The sequence below is a fragment of the Mus caroli genome, unplaced genomic scaffold (genome assembly GCF_978045245.1).
Source record: "Mus caroli unplaced genomic scaffold, Mus_caroli_1 scaffold_3, whole genome shotgun sequence".
NCBI lineage: Eukaryota > Metazoa > Chordata > Mammalia > Rodentia > Muridae > Mus > Mus caroli.
In genome coordinates, this window is record NW_028227258.1 from 147,497,361 (window position 1) to 147,512,842 (window position 15,482).

The following is a 15,482-nucleotide window of genomic DNA, read 5'->3' on the forward strand; positions in this document are numbered from 1 at the left end:
CTTGCCACCTCCTGTAGCCAGTACTTCCAGTGGAAGGAGGGGAACACTAACCTGAACACAAAACATTCCACCCAAAATTTGCCCTGCCTACAAGATAGGCACAGATAGAGATGGAGCAGAGATTGAGGAAATGGCTAATCAGAGATTGATCCAGCTAGAGATCCACCCCATGGGAAAGAGCCAACTTCTGACACTCTTAATTATATTCTGCTGTGCTTTCATACAGGAGCCTAGCATAACTGTCTTCTTCATCCAACAGCTGATGCAAACAGAGTCAAAGACAGCCAGCCAACCATCTAGCAGAGGTCACAGAGTCTGTGAGTAGGAATAGGGGAAGTATTGAGGAAGGTGGAGGGGTTAAGGACGCCACAAGAGGACCTACAAGAGTCAACTAACATGAAATCATGGAGGCTCACAGAGACTGAACCACTAACCAAAGAGCACGTATGAGCTGACCTAGGAGGCCCCCCTACACGTATGTAGCAGATTCAAAGTTTGGTAATCATGTGAGTCCCCTAACAACTGGAGAGGTGGGATAGGGGATATCTCTGTTGCCTGTCTTTGGATCCTTATCCCCTTGCTAGGCTGCCTTTACTGGCCCCAGTGGAACATTCCTCCTGTGAGTTGATACCAAGCTGAGTTGGTACCCAAGTCCGGGAAGTGGGTATGGAAGGTGAGACTGGGAAGAGAGGAGGGAGTGGGGTTGTAATTAGGATGAAAAGTAAGTAAGTAAGTAAGTAAAAAATAAAACAGGAGACTAATATAGCTGTCTCCTGAGAGGCTCTGCCAGAGCATGACAAATACAGAGGAGGATGCTCTTAGCCAACCATTATACTGAGCAAGGGGTCCCCAATGGAGGAGCTAGAGAAAGGACCCAAAGAGCTGAAGTGGTTTAAAGCCCCATAGGAGGAACAACAATATGAACTAACCAGTACCCCCAGAGTTCCTAGGAACTAAACCACCAATCAAAGAGTACATATGGAGGAACCCATGGCTCCAGCCACATATGTAGCAGAGGATGGCCTTGTCAGGAACCAATGGGAGGAGAGGCCCTTGGTCCTGTGAAGGCTAGATGCCCCAGTGTATGGGAATACCAAGATGGGGAAGGCAGGAGTAGGTGGGTGGGGGCACAAGCTCACAGAAGCTGGGGGAGGGATGATGGGATAAGGAATTTCTGGAGGGGAAACTGGGAAAGGGAATAATATTTGAAATGTAGATAAATAAAATATCCTATTTATAAATAAATAAATACAACAACAAAAACTTCTAATAGTTAAATTGAAATAATAGTGATGTGACATGAGAGGATAGTAATAGATAGTAATGTTAAAGGAGTGGAGTTTGCATATAAGTGTGAAGGAATAGTAAATAAATTTTTGTTTCTCTTCTACCATTCTGTCCCCCAATGAATGAAAAGAAATGCTTAAATATCTGACAAATGTATTTACATTTACATGAGTGTACTGGCTAGTTTTGTGTCAACTTGACACAGCTGGAGTTATCACAGAGAAAGGAGCTTCAGTTGAGGAAATGCCTCCATGAGATCCAGCTGTAAGGCATTTTCTCAATTAGTGATCAAGGGTGAAAGGCCCCTGGTGGGTGGGACCATCTCTGGGCTGGTAATCTAGGTTCTATAAGAGAGCAGGCTGAGCAAGCCAGAGGAAGCAATCCAGTAAAGAACATCCCTCCATGGCTTCTGCATCAGCTCCTGCTTCCTGACCTGCTTGAGTTCCAGTCCTGACTTCCTTTGGTGATGAACAGCAGTATGGAAGTGTAAGCTGAATAAACCCTATCCTCCCCAACTTGCTTCTTGGTCCTGATGTAGGTCCATGATGCAGGAATAGGAACCCTGTCTTAGACAATGAGCATCTCCATTGTTATTTTTTCTTACCTCAATAAGAATGAAGAAAAGCAGCATGACATATACCTAATCAGAAAAGTATCAATGTAAGACAAGAGAAACCAATTTTTAACTGTGGCAGCCCTAACCAGACATCTGCAATCTCCACAGGGCTTGCTTGTCTGGATCCTAAGAACCTCCTCTTACTCCAACCATCATTTTTTTGTTGTGAAACATCACAGTTACAGCACCAATTGCAAAGTGTTTCAGTTCCTGCCCAGAGTCTATAAGGAAAGGTACAGAACTTCAGGGTTCAGGGACTCTCCCTCACGAGGCTTTTCCTCCAGTTGTCCTCTGTATCACTGAGGGACTCAGCTTATCGCAATTCTCAGCATTGCTCTTGTCCTGGCACTACTGTGGGACAAAAATTCTCTCAGATTCTGTTTGATATTCGCTCTTATCTATAGCAGTATTAACTCCACTTGTGGTCAATAATGAGTTTCCTGTTATGCCCTCCATCTCCCAACATAACCTATATGTTCTTGCTGTTGAAAATGCACCCATTTTTCCATATACACATCTCTATATATTAGATATAGGCACTGGGAGGTCAGGAGGGGCACCGGCTCTCCACAGGTCCCACCTCCACATCCAATCACCCCCACACAGAAACAGCAAGGGTGTTACAGGTGGCAGCTTAAGAGGGAAAGGGTTAGGTCTGGCCTCCTCAGGGAAACTAGCCCTTTATACTTAGGAATGTTCTGTCAGGGAAAATGGGTTGGGGTTCCAACAAGATGAGTAGATCGGAGTCTGAGGCCGTACTCAGTGCCCCCACCCTCCATACCACAGGTCCTAGGGAAGTCATACCCCTTCCATTCCAGATGGTCTACCAGAACCGGGGCTAGCAAGGGTAGATAAAGACACAGCAGCAGAGATCAGCTCTGGGGCCACCTCATCACACAGGCCATAGGGAGATAGGGCAGAAGATTGGAGTGGGAGAAGACTGCTTGAGCAGGAGATCCCAGCAAAGTGAGAGAAAGTGGCCAAGCCCACCCTTGGTCCAACCTGGGCTGCCAGGGTCTAGGTTGAGCAAAGGTCATTTTCTAACAATCTTCAGAGAAGGAGCAGGTAGGAGCAGGAGCAGGTCCAAAAGGACAAGGATGTCTGTCCTTGTAGGGGCCCTCTGGTGCCCCTGGCTGGAAGCGGGTTGTCTCTTGGAAGATGAGGTCCTTCAGCTGCTCCTTGGGGAGGTCACCCAGCTCCATGTCAAAGGTGAACAGCTCCTCAGTCACTGGCTCATCTGTCGTGTCATAGGACTGTTCCAGGTAGAGTGAGCCAATACTTTCTCTACCATGATGCGCTTGTTCACGTGGAAGTTTAACATGGCTGTAGAGCAGGTCAAGAGCTTTGGAGTCAGATTATGAGAAAAAGTTGGCTAAGAGGGCAAAGACTGTAGATAGTTTCAGGCCTCCATGATAATGAAACAATTAAGGATCTTCTGGGGTGGGGAACCCGGTATACCTAGAATGTGGTTGAGCTGTTCCGGGTAGGTCTTGCTGGCGAAGATAGGATGTTTGGGGAGCATCTCAGCCAGAATACAGCCAGGTGTCATGGAGTTGGTGTTGCCCTTGGAGTTAAGTGTGATCTCTGGGGCTCAGAACCAGCTTGTAGCCACCTATTCAGTCAGAAAGCCAGTATGGTCATGTTCTTGGTCAGCAATCCAGGCCAAGCTAAAAATCACAGATCTTACAGGTCTCACGTGGTGTTGACTAGCAGATTGGAGGGTTCAGGTCCTGGTGTTGAGTGTATGTACTTGAAGCCCCTTAGGATCTGGTAGAGGAAGTAGCAGATGTGGTCATTGCTCAACTGGTGGCTCCTAAACAGCTTGTACAAGTCTGTCTCTATGAGGTCCTGACCAATGTAAACTTTCTTGCCTCATGGCTTCCAGGGTGGGTGCTCTGAGGATGTCTTGCATGCCTATGACATTCTCATGGTGGAATCTCCACAAGTTCTGGATTTCCCTCAGCCTTGGCGTGTTCTGACAGTAGATTTGATACAGGAAGGGTCTGATCTTCCTGAGCTGAGCTGATCATGCCTTATGCTCCCTCACCAATGCAGTGCAGCTGCATGTAGCATGGGCCCAGGTCGAACGGCTGCTCCTTCACCACCTCCATCTCCCCTGGGACCACCGGGACAACCCCAGAAGATTCCCTGGGGTCCCTGCCCCCACATCCTCAGCCTCTCCACTGCTCACCATAAATGTACCCATTTTTAAGGGTGTAACTCAAGCTTCACATTTTCCTCATTTATAAAATTAACTGAGATGAAATGTCAGTAAAGGTGCTATGCTGAGGTTCTTGTCTTTCTGTATTTATATCTGGCCCAGTCATGTCAGCTCTTTGCGTGTTTTTTTTCTTGTACCAGAGTTAATCTATGCAAATTCCTTTCTGACTATTTCCCATCACATGGCATTCCTTCAATTCCATTGGTTGTTTTTGTCTTTCTTCTTTGAACTTAATCTAGTTTATGTAACTTTCTTAGTGCTCAAGTTTTCACTGAAATATTCTAGTAAGGCTCATGTCAAAATGCAATAAAGTATTACTCATGTCTTTGTTTCACTTGAATTCACAATTAATGTACAGGTCTCCATCTATGGCTTCTTGTGCACACTTCTGTAGAAGCAGATATTGCATTTGACTATAAAGACGCTTCACTACTGATAAACTCTGAAAAGGCAGAAACTTGGCAGCCAACTAAGAGACAGTTTTTGAATTCAGTGTTTCAATTTCATGGAATACTCTGCAATAATATCTAAGTTTTGTAGAAAAAAATATATGTTTGTGTTAGAAACTTGGAATATCTGAGTAATGATATTAAAATTCTGATTCCATTACAATTACTATTTTGGGATGTTTATATTTTTCTTCCACTTATCCAATTATGATTGCTCTACTTACTTCATTGTGATAAATGGACCAGATTCCACAATACTGTCTCCTCGATGCTACCACACTTTGTCATCAACAAGAATCAGAGGAAGACCTAGACAAACAGAAGAGGACGGGCTATCTGTTTCCAGTTCCCCTAGACTTTTCCACTTCCTATTGTGGCATAGCAACTTTAGGTACCAGTGATATCCCAATAGAGGCTTCCTACTCCTCTCTTCAAGGCAAAAGGACACTTTGCCAAATTCCCTACTATGCCACCAGCTACAACTATGTTCTTTCTAGTGGAAGATGGATTTCAGTCTTGAGGGTCTAGTTAAGTTGCTGATGAACTTTCTGTTTAGTTTCATTTTGTACTCTAAACTTTGTAAGTCCTTCCTTCCTTCCTTCCTTCCTTCCTTCCTTCCTTCCTTCCTTCCTTCCTTCCTTCCTTCTTTTACCATTTCACAGTGCTTTATACCATATTGTTTGTTGTATATATCACTGATATCCTCTTCATCCTTATATTACTAACTAGACTCAGACGTGCACATGTCACCTTGGACACTTCTGTGTTCTATGTGTTTGAATGTGTTTTCTTATGACACATGTAGTATGAGAGAATGTGCTGTTTACAAGAAGGCCTTTCATACCACATGCCACTGAAATTTTTATTATGATGGTTTTAGTTTATTATGTTACAATATATATTATCCTTTCATAAGTAAATCTTTTACATAGTTAATACCATTAATATTTGATTATTATCATCTGATTTCCTACATTTTAATGTTTTATTTAAGGATAAAAATATCGACTGTCAAAATTCAAATCCAACTAGCTTGAGAAATGGTACATAGTAATGATGTAAAATATATGTTATTAGATTTGATAATATTAACAGTTAACTTTTATCAATAATATATATATATGTATATGTATTCATGTGTTTTATCAATCCAGTGATTCTGGCATTAATATTTTTTTTTTTAGCAAATGAGATAAGTAGGGTTTAAGGGGATCAAGTAACATTAAAAGAATAATCATACTTATGTTGATATATAATAAAATGATATTAAAATTACGGAGGTCTAAATTTTATTTGTTAGTTATAGTCTCACTGCAAGTTATGAATGAAATACAGAACTTCAAAACCTATTGAAGTTTTAGTTATGAGGTATAGTACTTTTTCTAACTAATGATTCTACTGCACTTGAATGTTTAATATATCACTGGGAAAATTAAGTTTAATATATGTCAGTGCCATTCTAGAAGTTTTTAGCAGCTGAAAAACAAACAGTTAAGAGAAATTAGAATAACACAAAATCTTCCAACCATGACCTTATGTGAAAGTGATCATTAAATAAGGTTGTTTATTCTAGAGAAGATAGACTTTGAGAAGGATGGAGGATATTTAAATATTTCAAATGCTGTCAAGTGTAAAAGCAATGAATGTGTCCAAGTAAACGTATTAGAGGGTAGTAATTATGAGGAATAACAATATGGCTAAATATAGCAAAGAAAGGTATTTCAAACAACCCAACAGATGGAGCCCTGTGTGACTTAACACAGCATGCAGACATGGGTGCACCAAAAGAAGCCCGAAAGCATTCATTGGGATTTTGCAAAGATCAGAGTTGATACATTTTATAGTTCTGGGGTATAGTTTTAATAAGATCAAATTATACTGTATAAATACAACACATACATGTTCACACACAGACTGGCTGTTGGTTCTACGACTGACAATAAGCACTCATAGTCACTGAGTCTGTGAGGAGGACGTGAGAGGAGATGGAAATAAACAGTCACACTCTAAGAAGAAGAAAAGGAGCCTGTAGGATGCTGAAAACTTGACAAGAAAATTGATAGCTTCTGATGCTCTTATCTTTAAAGAAGGAAATGAAAACTAAGAACTCAGACCTAACTTTCATAGGAAAAAAGAGGAGTCTAATAACCCAAAGTAAACCAGAGAAAGGAAATTAATGTCGGGTTCAAGTCTGAAAATATATCAACACAATCAGGGACACAGACAGACAGAAAAGGGAGAATTGTGATTATATCAGTAGATGCTGTAGACAGTTGATAAAATGTAAGTGATATTTCTTGTAATAGATTCAAAGTACAGTAGCTTTAAGATGTAGCACTTTTCCATTTGGAGATGAATTGTGTAGAAAAGAAAAGTGAATTATAACATTTATGGGGTGCATTATTATTACTATTATCAAAAATATTAAGAATTATAATATCAATAAAAGCAAGAATTAAAAATGAAAAAAAAAGATGTAGCACTTCTCCAAATCAGTGCCCTCTGAACAAAGAAATAGATAGGGAATATTAGTTCCATCTGAAGCAGTAAAAGCATTTAACTTAAAATCAAAAGAACAAAATTCACTAATAGAAATATTAAAATTACCTTTAAGGTTTTAATTAAACTTTAAGTAATGGTGAACATTATACTGTGCATAGGTACTTACATTGTTCAGTTTTTCCAGATTCCTGGATTATCCTTTCTCTCAGGTTTATTACAAATTTAGTTTGTATTGAACATACAATACTGTCCTCATTTTCCCTGTAATATTTATACATAAGTGGGATTTGGGGGCTAGTAGGATGGTTTAGTGGGTAAAGAATTTGAAATGCCAGCGGGAAAACCTAAGCGTTGCTACCCAGAACCCTTGTTAACAAGATGCACTAGCTTTCCTGTGTAATTCCAGTGCTCTAATTGAAAGATCAGAGGTGGAAACAGGAGATTTCAGAAGCTCCTAGGCCTGCTAGTGTGGTGTACACAGTAAATAGCAAGACACTTTGCCTCAAATTTACAACTGTGCACAGACACACATTTTATAAGTGAGCATATTGATGTACACTGTATCAGTGATTTTTTTTTATATAAATATAGCTTACTTTGTGGTTTCTCTCCTACCACCTGTAACCCCAAGAGGTTATGCGTTAGAAAGATTCTTTGATAGGCAGACAGATATGGGGAAAGGGGCCATGATTAGTAATAAATGTGACAAAGTTCAAGATGGCCACCTTCTTTCTTACTCTTCTGAGCCCAGTGACTGTCATCTTGAAACAATGGCCTTGTGGGCCTTTTCTCCTCCCAGTAGGCCCTTGTTGATGGACTGGCTCAACAAGTTCAATGCCAGATCAGCATGTGTTTAGACAATAGTTATGTGCCAATCAATCAACTATTCTGCCCTTTGTCAAACTGAAAAACATCAAATTTGGGAGAAAGAGGCCTCTTAGGGACTTTGACAACCCCAGCCTTGAAGGAGAGACTGGATTTCTGGCTCTGTGAGTCCATTCTCTGGTAGATGATAAAGCAAATTTGTCTTGATTATTTTCTTTTACCTTCACAATAAGAAAATAGCATTTCTTAATATACAATTCTTATATATTTCTCTTGAGAATGATCTATTACTGTTCCCACAGTGCTATCCATGCCCAAAAAAACTGAGTTTGCTTTTTTAAAAATTTCTATTTAATTATTTTTGGTCCAGGGTCCTTTTATGCAATCCCAGCTGGCCTCAGAACTTCAGTATGCAAGGACTACAGGGGTTGTATTCTTATATTTGTTCTTAAAGTTTGTTCCTTTTTGGCACATCAAGAATGCATTATTCTTAACATTTATTTTTAAATGTAAGTATATACTACCTTTTATTAATGATCATGTCTGAAACTGTTCTCTTTGGAAATACACCCAGAGGTATGTAGACAATTCTTTTTCAGCTTGTCTTTTTTTATTTTTAAAACTTCTTTGTTCTGCTCAACGAAAGTGTGTCACATTTTCACTAAATACATTCTTATCACTACTGGCTGTGTTCTTTGCTTGCAACCTCAAACCTTCTGTTAACTAACTGCCAACAGTCAGCATTGTCTGGGTTCTGAAGTTCATTATGAGCTACTATTCCTTGCAGGGACCTTCCTGGAGAATTATTACACTATGGGCACAGACCCTTTTTGTAATATTATTTAGTTTTAGAATTAAATCTCATTCAGCAGGATGTAATCTCATTGAGGCCACAGAATTTCATTTGTTTACTGACCCTAAGGAATTATTCATATGCTTTCATGTTTTTTCACTTGTTAATTCTTTTATATTTTCATTTTCAACCTTTAAATTTTATATTGTTATGAACATTATTTTCAGCTGTACAAAGGCTAAATTTCCCTTTTCACAATTTTTTACTTGATATTGAAATTTGTCGGTTTGCATAGCCCTAGTAAGTCCTAGACAGCCCCTTCTGGGTCTGTTACAAAGCCACCTACCTACCTTGCTGCTTTCTCCATGAGGACTTGCATCCATTTTAGTAGGAGCAGCCCTCCTGCTTTTATGTGGTTAGTGCAGTGATTTTGTAAAAAAATAAATGTCTTTGAATATTTCTCAGAAATTGGCAATGAATCATTAGTGTTCTGAAAATAAATGAATCCTCACTACTTTTGGATTCTGTCCTTTTTTTTTTTTTAATTATAGTGATCAAATTAATACAGGCATAGCTTTCTTCTTCTTTTTTTTTCTGTTTTACTTTTCCCTTTTTTTCTTGGTTATTTTCTTTATTTACATTTCAAATGTTATCCTCTTTCCTGGTTTCCCCTCTGGGGGAAAACCCCTATGCCCCCTCTCCTCTCCCCACGCCCCCCTCCCCAGCTCCTATGAGGGTGTTCCTTATGGTTGTTTGTTTAGAGTTTCGTTTTGTATTTTGGCTTGTAATAGCCTGAAGAATAGTGCTATGTGGGCCTGGTCTTTTTTAAAAAGTAAAGTGTCTGAGGTGTCTTAAGAAGAAAAGGCATGCTTCAGATTAGCTTCATTCAGACACTCCTGAATTCAATGAGAGTGCACCAACCAACAATTGTGTTTCTTCAAAGAGAGAAGTGCAAAAGTCAGGCTCTGTGCTAAGCAGCTCACAAAAGGATTGTGAACAGAGATGTTTGCAGAAAACAAGTCCCAGCTTCCCCTAGGAACATGTGTCAAAATTACTAATTAGGGCTCAGGAAAAGAGAATATATACTTAAAGTAGTGCACCAGCATTATGTCTTTCTTACTTATATGATAAATAAAAATGTAACATTGAAACAGGACGGTAAGTTGGAGTGTAAAATTTCAGTGTGACATCACTTAGCAAAGCAGTTCAATATTTTCAGTTCCTGTTCCAAAAACTTAAACTGTTATTAAATTTAAATGCTTTTTCTACAAAGTTTTAATTGTAAGTTTTCCTAATTTCTCTATTGTGAAATATTTTAATAATGCTTTCAAAATGTAGATGTTATATACTTTCCCATTTCTAGTGTTTCTAATTTTAGATTTAATTTTAAATATTTTTTTCACTTTTGCTTTTAAATTACACTACATCACTACTAATACAGAGTTTTGACTTTCTGTATTTAGAAATATTCTTAGTATTGGATGATTTTGGTTATTTTTTGTTTGCCTGTTTGTTTGTTTTGCTTGTTGGGCATATTTTTGAGTAAGACAATAAAATCCTGGTTGGGAATGCTATTGCTCATGATTGTGCATGCGCGTGAAGTGGGTTGAAAGGTGTCAGGGAAACAAGAGGTTAAGCAGAAGGGAAGGACAAGTGAAAAAAATTAGAATACAGTCAACACTTTCCAGTTTACTTCCTATGGTCATTTTTCAGCCATTTTTTTTATTCAGTATATCTTGTGACTTCCTTTTGACCTTAAAATTGATTCCATTGTCTAACTTTGAAACAGAGAGTGTTGCCTGGCTTCCTGTCAATTGTAGTTTCACAACTCTTTATTAGCTCTCTTTCAGGATTTCCTCTATTGCAATATAAGGCAGAGATGAGGTCCTAAAGATTCTAATAAGAAAATATTTATGAAATTAGCATATGAAATGAACAAGTGAGCAAATAGGTGGTAGCAGAGGCATCCCAGGGTGTCTGCAGGTAGCTTGTGTCTCATTATAATACTAGAACATGCATCTTTGGGTAAAGATGCTAATGAGACATGTAATAAATAATCTGTGTTGAAATACATGTGACAGAGCATACATGAGAAAGCCTGCATTGCAAAAATGAGGCAAAAGGCTCATACTCCACAAATAATCTTAACACAAAACCTCAAGTTTTGTACATTCACGTATGTACCATGAAACTCTCTCACTCCTCTGGCTACTCCCTCCTTTGCCCATGTTTTGGGGTTTTGTTAGTTTGTTTATTTTACTAAAAACAAACAAACAAACCCTATAAACAAAAACAAACTGTCTGATTTCTGCTAAACTGTGCCTACGGAGGTTTTTGATCAATATAAAGAGATTTTATCATTGATAAATGTTATTTGTGTATAACCATACTGACATTCTGGAATTAAGATCAAGATCCTGTCAAAGACGTCCAATTAGACTGCAAAGAAGTGCTTGTGCTATAATACTAGCCTCAGAATGTCAATGTCTAGTGAGTTGGGGGTCTAATTGACGGTCACATTAATCAGGACACAGGGAGTGCACAGCAACGGTGTGCCAGTATATCCTTTATTAAATATTCCAGCATCTTTTATAGTCAAGCTTCTATAAAGATTTCTCACAGCTTCTAATTCTCTACAGCTTCTGCTTCCCTAGCAATAGCTTCTCTTGGTTCAAAGTGATCCAAACCTCCTTACAGACTAAGAAATCTGTCTGCAGTCCAACTCTTTGATCTGTTGTCTCTTATAATTATAAACCAAGTTACTTTCTCATGATAAAATGATCATGAAGACCACTTCCTCAGGCATGAAGCTTACTTGGCAGAACACCAGGATTCTCTGCTGAGAAAGTTTGCCTCCTCAGTGTCTCAGTATGCTGAGAATTATAGAAATCCTTATATCACTTTGCAGCCAGCAGCCTGGAAGCAGTCACCTCATGCCATTTATCTACATCGAAAGACCAGAGTCAAAGGATCACTAGATCAAGCTGGCCAGCAAGTCTAGCTGGAGTGGTGAATTGACCTTACCTTAGTAAATAAAATTGAGAAGCAATAGGGTATGGTCTGCATATCAGCCTCCATCTTTACATGTATACATGCTCAATTGCTTGGGACACTCACACACATGTGCCAAAACATACTTATGTGAAAATATATAACCACACATGCAATGTGTGTGCACACATGCACTCACAAAAGAATGAAATGACATCAGAATAATCAATTTTATTTTCACACTCTGGTTTGTCCTTTTGAGATTTTCATGTTTAATAATTTTTGACTATTTTCAAAAATAATATGAACTACAGAAAAGCATAGCAGATTCTTATCTAAATATGTTTTACCATCATTCTTCTAACATTATTAACATACATTATACTGCAAGAAGAGCTTTTGATTCTTCTGGTTTTTGCAACTTGGAGGAAAAGCTCCATATTCAGCAGGAAACAATTCCTTCTCCTGGATTGGTGTCAGCAGTCACCACATAACGTTTCAAACACTTAGTGCCCATCAAACAATAATTTGATGTTCTTAGTGAAACTGGATAGCTATTCCTTACAGAAAGGGTAGCAGGACTATCACATCTTTTCTCTCGGGCTTTAAACTCCATGACAACAGCTAGAAAGAAAGAAAGAAAGAAAGAAAGAAAGAAAGAAAGAAAGAAAGAAAGAAAGAAAGAAAGAAAGACAGACAGACAGACAGACAGACAGACAGACAGAAAGAAAGAAAGAAAGAAAGAAAGAAAGAAAGAAAGAAAGAAAGAAAGAAAAACAGAAATGGGGATGATTGCTTTCTTTTATAAAACACCCCCTTATCTGTGTCTTGTCAGCCTTCCTTTAGCAGCTGGAGTACTTAGCCTGCCTCAAACCTCCAGAGACTTATGTGGACAATCCAGTCTCAAGATTTATGGGTTTCCTTTAAATTGCTTCTTTAGAATGGCTCACGTTTAAAAGGCCTTTCAAGGTTTTTAGTATCTAAGTGAGCTATAACACACTTCATTGGAATATTTTAGCATGCATGATATGATAATTTAGCCAGGATGTGAAAGAAATGTACCATCAGGTGTTTCATCTTTAAGATTCTTCTCATTGACGCTGAGGGGAAGTTGTAGTCAAGAGTTGTCCACTTGTGCACTAACTGAAGTATGCTATTAATTTCAGAGTAGAAATAGCCTGCAGCTTCCAATGACATGTTTTGAATGAGATCTAATTATAATTTCATACCTCCCCCGAAAGGAGGTTCCTATGAATGTGTAACCTATTTGAATGTCTACCTTAGTGAGAACCTGCCAAAGTGCAGTGGATTAATGTTCTCCCCAAGGCCCCCTGTGCATGTGTGTGTACTAAGAAGTTCTGAAGCACAAGTGATCCCTGGCTTTGATTAATATTTGGCAGCCATTGATTATACTGGGCTAATTTGTTCTGTAGAAAGCAGTAGAAATCTAATTCAACCAAAAGGTATGCCTGCACTTTGAAATTGCCATTAACAATACTGAAAAGGTCATGTTTTAAGATTGATGAAATAAAGATCAGTCAATTTTTTTGTGAAATAAGCAAAATTATCACTTAGAAATGAGACTTTAACATCTTAAAACAATTTTATAGTGAAAATAATGTGTGACCCATAATGCCTCAAAGAACAGTCAATACCTTCCACTATGTAAGATTTTTTTCTGACTGATTAACAGGACCACTTAGACATTTATGATGATTCAGTGACTCTGGGGATTAGAAGACTGTGTAGGGATCCTGAAGTTACGCTCCTTCACAGAAGCCCCCAGGACAGGCTCCACATCTTGTAGCCACAGATTTGGGTCTTCTTAATTATCACCACATCTCAGTACCTCAGTGATGCAACAGCAATAGCGAGGACAGGCATTTTATGTACATAAGAACCAGCAATCACTAGCACCAAGACAAAAGGACAACTGAGCTTGGTGTCTCTATGAACTGAGTGCGGCTTAAGCTTCTGAGAAAGAGTTTGTGTAATCAGCAAGGATTCTGCTGAATATTTGATTCTATGTGTATTCTATTCTGTTCACAAAGCAGGAGGAAGATGATCTTTTCAAATGAGGTTTACTAGTTTTCTTTCCTTTAATCTGAGTTGAAGGTAGAGAAATGAATAAAGTCGTCCTTTTTCTCTATGCTCCAGTATAGGGGAATGCCAGGACCAGGAATGAGAGTGTGTGGGTTGGAGAGCAGAGGGAGGGGAGAAGGGATAGGGGATTTTTGGAGGGGAAACTAGGAAAGGGGATAACATTTGAAATGTAAATAAAGGAAATATCTAATAAAAAAGAAAAAAAATCCTCCTTTTTTTTCTCCCAGTGAGTAAATTAATGGTTTTTTTTTTGTTGTTTTTGTTTGTTTGTTTGTTTGTTTGTTTTTGTTTTTTGAGACAGGGTTTTCCTGTGTAGCCCTGGCTGTCCTGGAACTCACTCTGTAGACCAGGCTGGCCTCGAACTCAGATATCCGCCTCTGCCTCCCAAGTGCTGGGATCAAAGGCGTGCGCCACCACGCCCAGCTTGTGAATGAATGTTTTTAGAAAATATGTGGAAATAAGATTTTATTTTTCAAAGGGACTAATTTCTTCATGTATTATTTCTCCATACAAAATAGAAATATATTTATTTATTTATTTATATACAAGATTTCTGTCATTAGTAATACTACCTTTTCCAATATGGCCTAAACTTTAAAATGCTCATGGTTAGGTTTTGGTAGGTAAGCTCATAGGAAGAACATTGCTAGACTATCAGTTCAATTTGTTTTACATGGAAATCAACAAGTAGAGCAGCCCAGAACCAAATCAATTCACAACCGAAGAAGAGTGCTGGTGGCAATAGACAATGTTTATATATTCATCAATATCTTAAAGCCTTGATTGTTTAAATTTTGATTTGATAACTTATTGACTCTTCTCGAGTAAGATCTTATACATTTTAAATATGCCTCTTATTTTCTTATATAAGAGAATTTCACTTCAATAAATTGGGAATTAATTTATAATTATAGGGTACAATGTACCCATCAGGTCTCTACAGATTTTAAAGGACTCCCTATAAGTTGTACCCTTTTAAAATTATTATCTTGGAAAGACTGCTACCAAATAGAGTTCAGAAGATATGAGATTATATCTTGGGTATCCTAAGTTTTGGGCTAATATCCACTTATCAGTGAATACATATTGTGTGAGTTCTTTTGTGATTGTGTTACCTCACTCAAGATGATGCCCTCCAGGTCCATCCATTTGGCTAGGAATTTCATAAATTCATTCTTTTTAATAGCTGAGTAGTACTCCATTGTGTAAATGTACCATAATTTCTGTATCCATTCCGGAGCTCTTGTCTCTAGCTGCATATGTATCGAAAGATGGCCTAGTCGGCCATCACTGGAAAGAGAGGCCCATTGGACTTGCAAACTTTATATGCCCCAATATAGGGGAATGCCAGGGCCAAAAGAATGGGAATGGGTGGGTAGGGAAGTGGGGGGCGCTATGGGGGACTTTTGGGATAGCATTGGAAATGTAATTGAGGAAAATATATAATAAAAATATTAAAAATTAAAAAAACAAAAACAAAAAAACAAAAAAACAAAAACAAAAAAACCCCCAAAAAACCAACAACAACAACAAAAAAAAGAAGATATGAGATTATCTGGCCAACGTTATTTATTTTTTGTTTGTTTGTTTTGATTTTTTGTTTGTTTTTGGTTTTCGAGACAGGGTTTCTCTGTATAGCCCTGGCTGTCCTGGAACTCACTCTGTAGACCATGCTGACTTCAAACTCAAAAATCC

The 15,482-nt window shown here is 38.4% G+C and overlaps 1 protein-coding gene and 1 pseudogene across 6 annotated transcripts in view; both read right to left on the minus strand.

The window, feature by feature from the left end:
- The window catches only part of Ralyl (RALY RNA binding protein like), a 688,169-nt gene that overhangs the window by 84,263 nt on the left and 588,424 nt on the right, over positions 1-15,482 (minus strand). The window lies entirely within an intron of this gene.
- LOC110290653 (mitogen-activated protein kinase 3-like) lies at positions 2,944-9,076 on the minus strand (annotated as a pseudogene).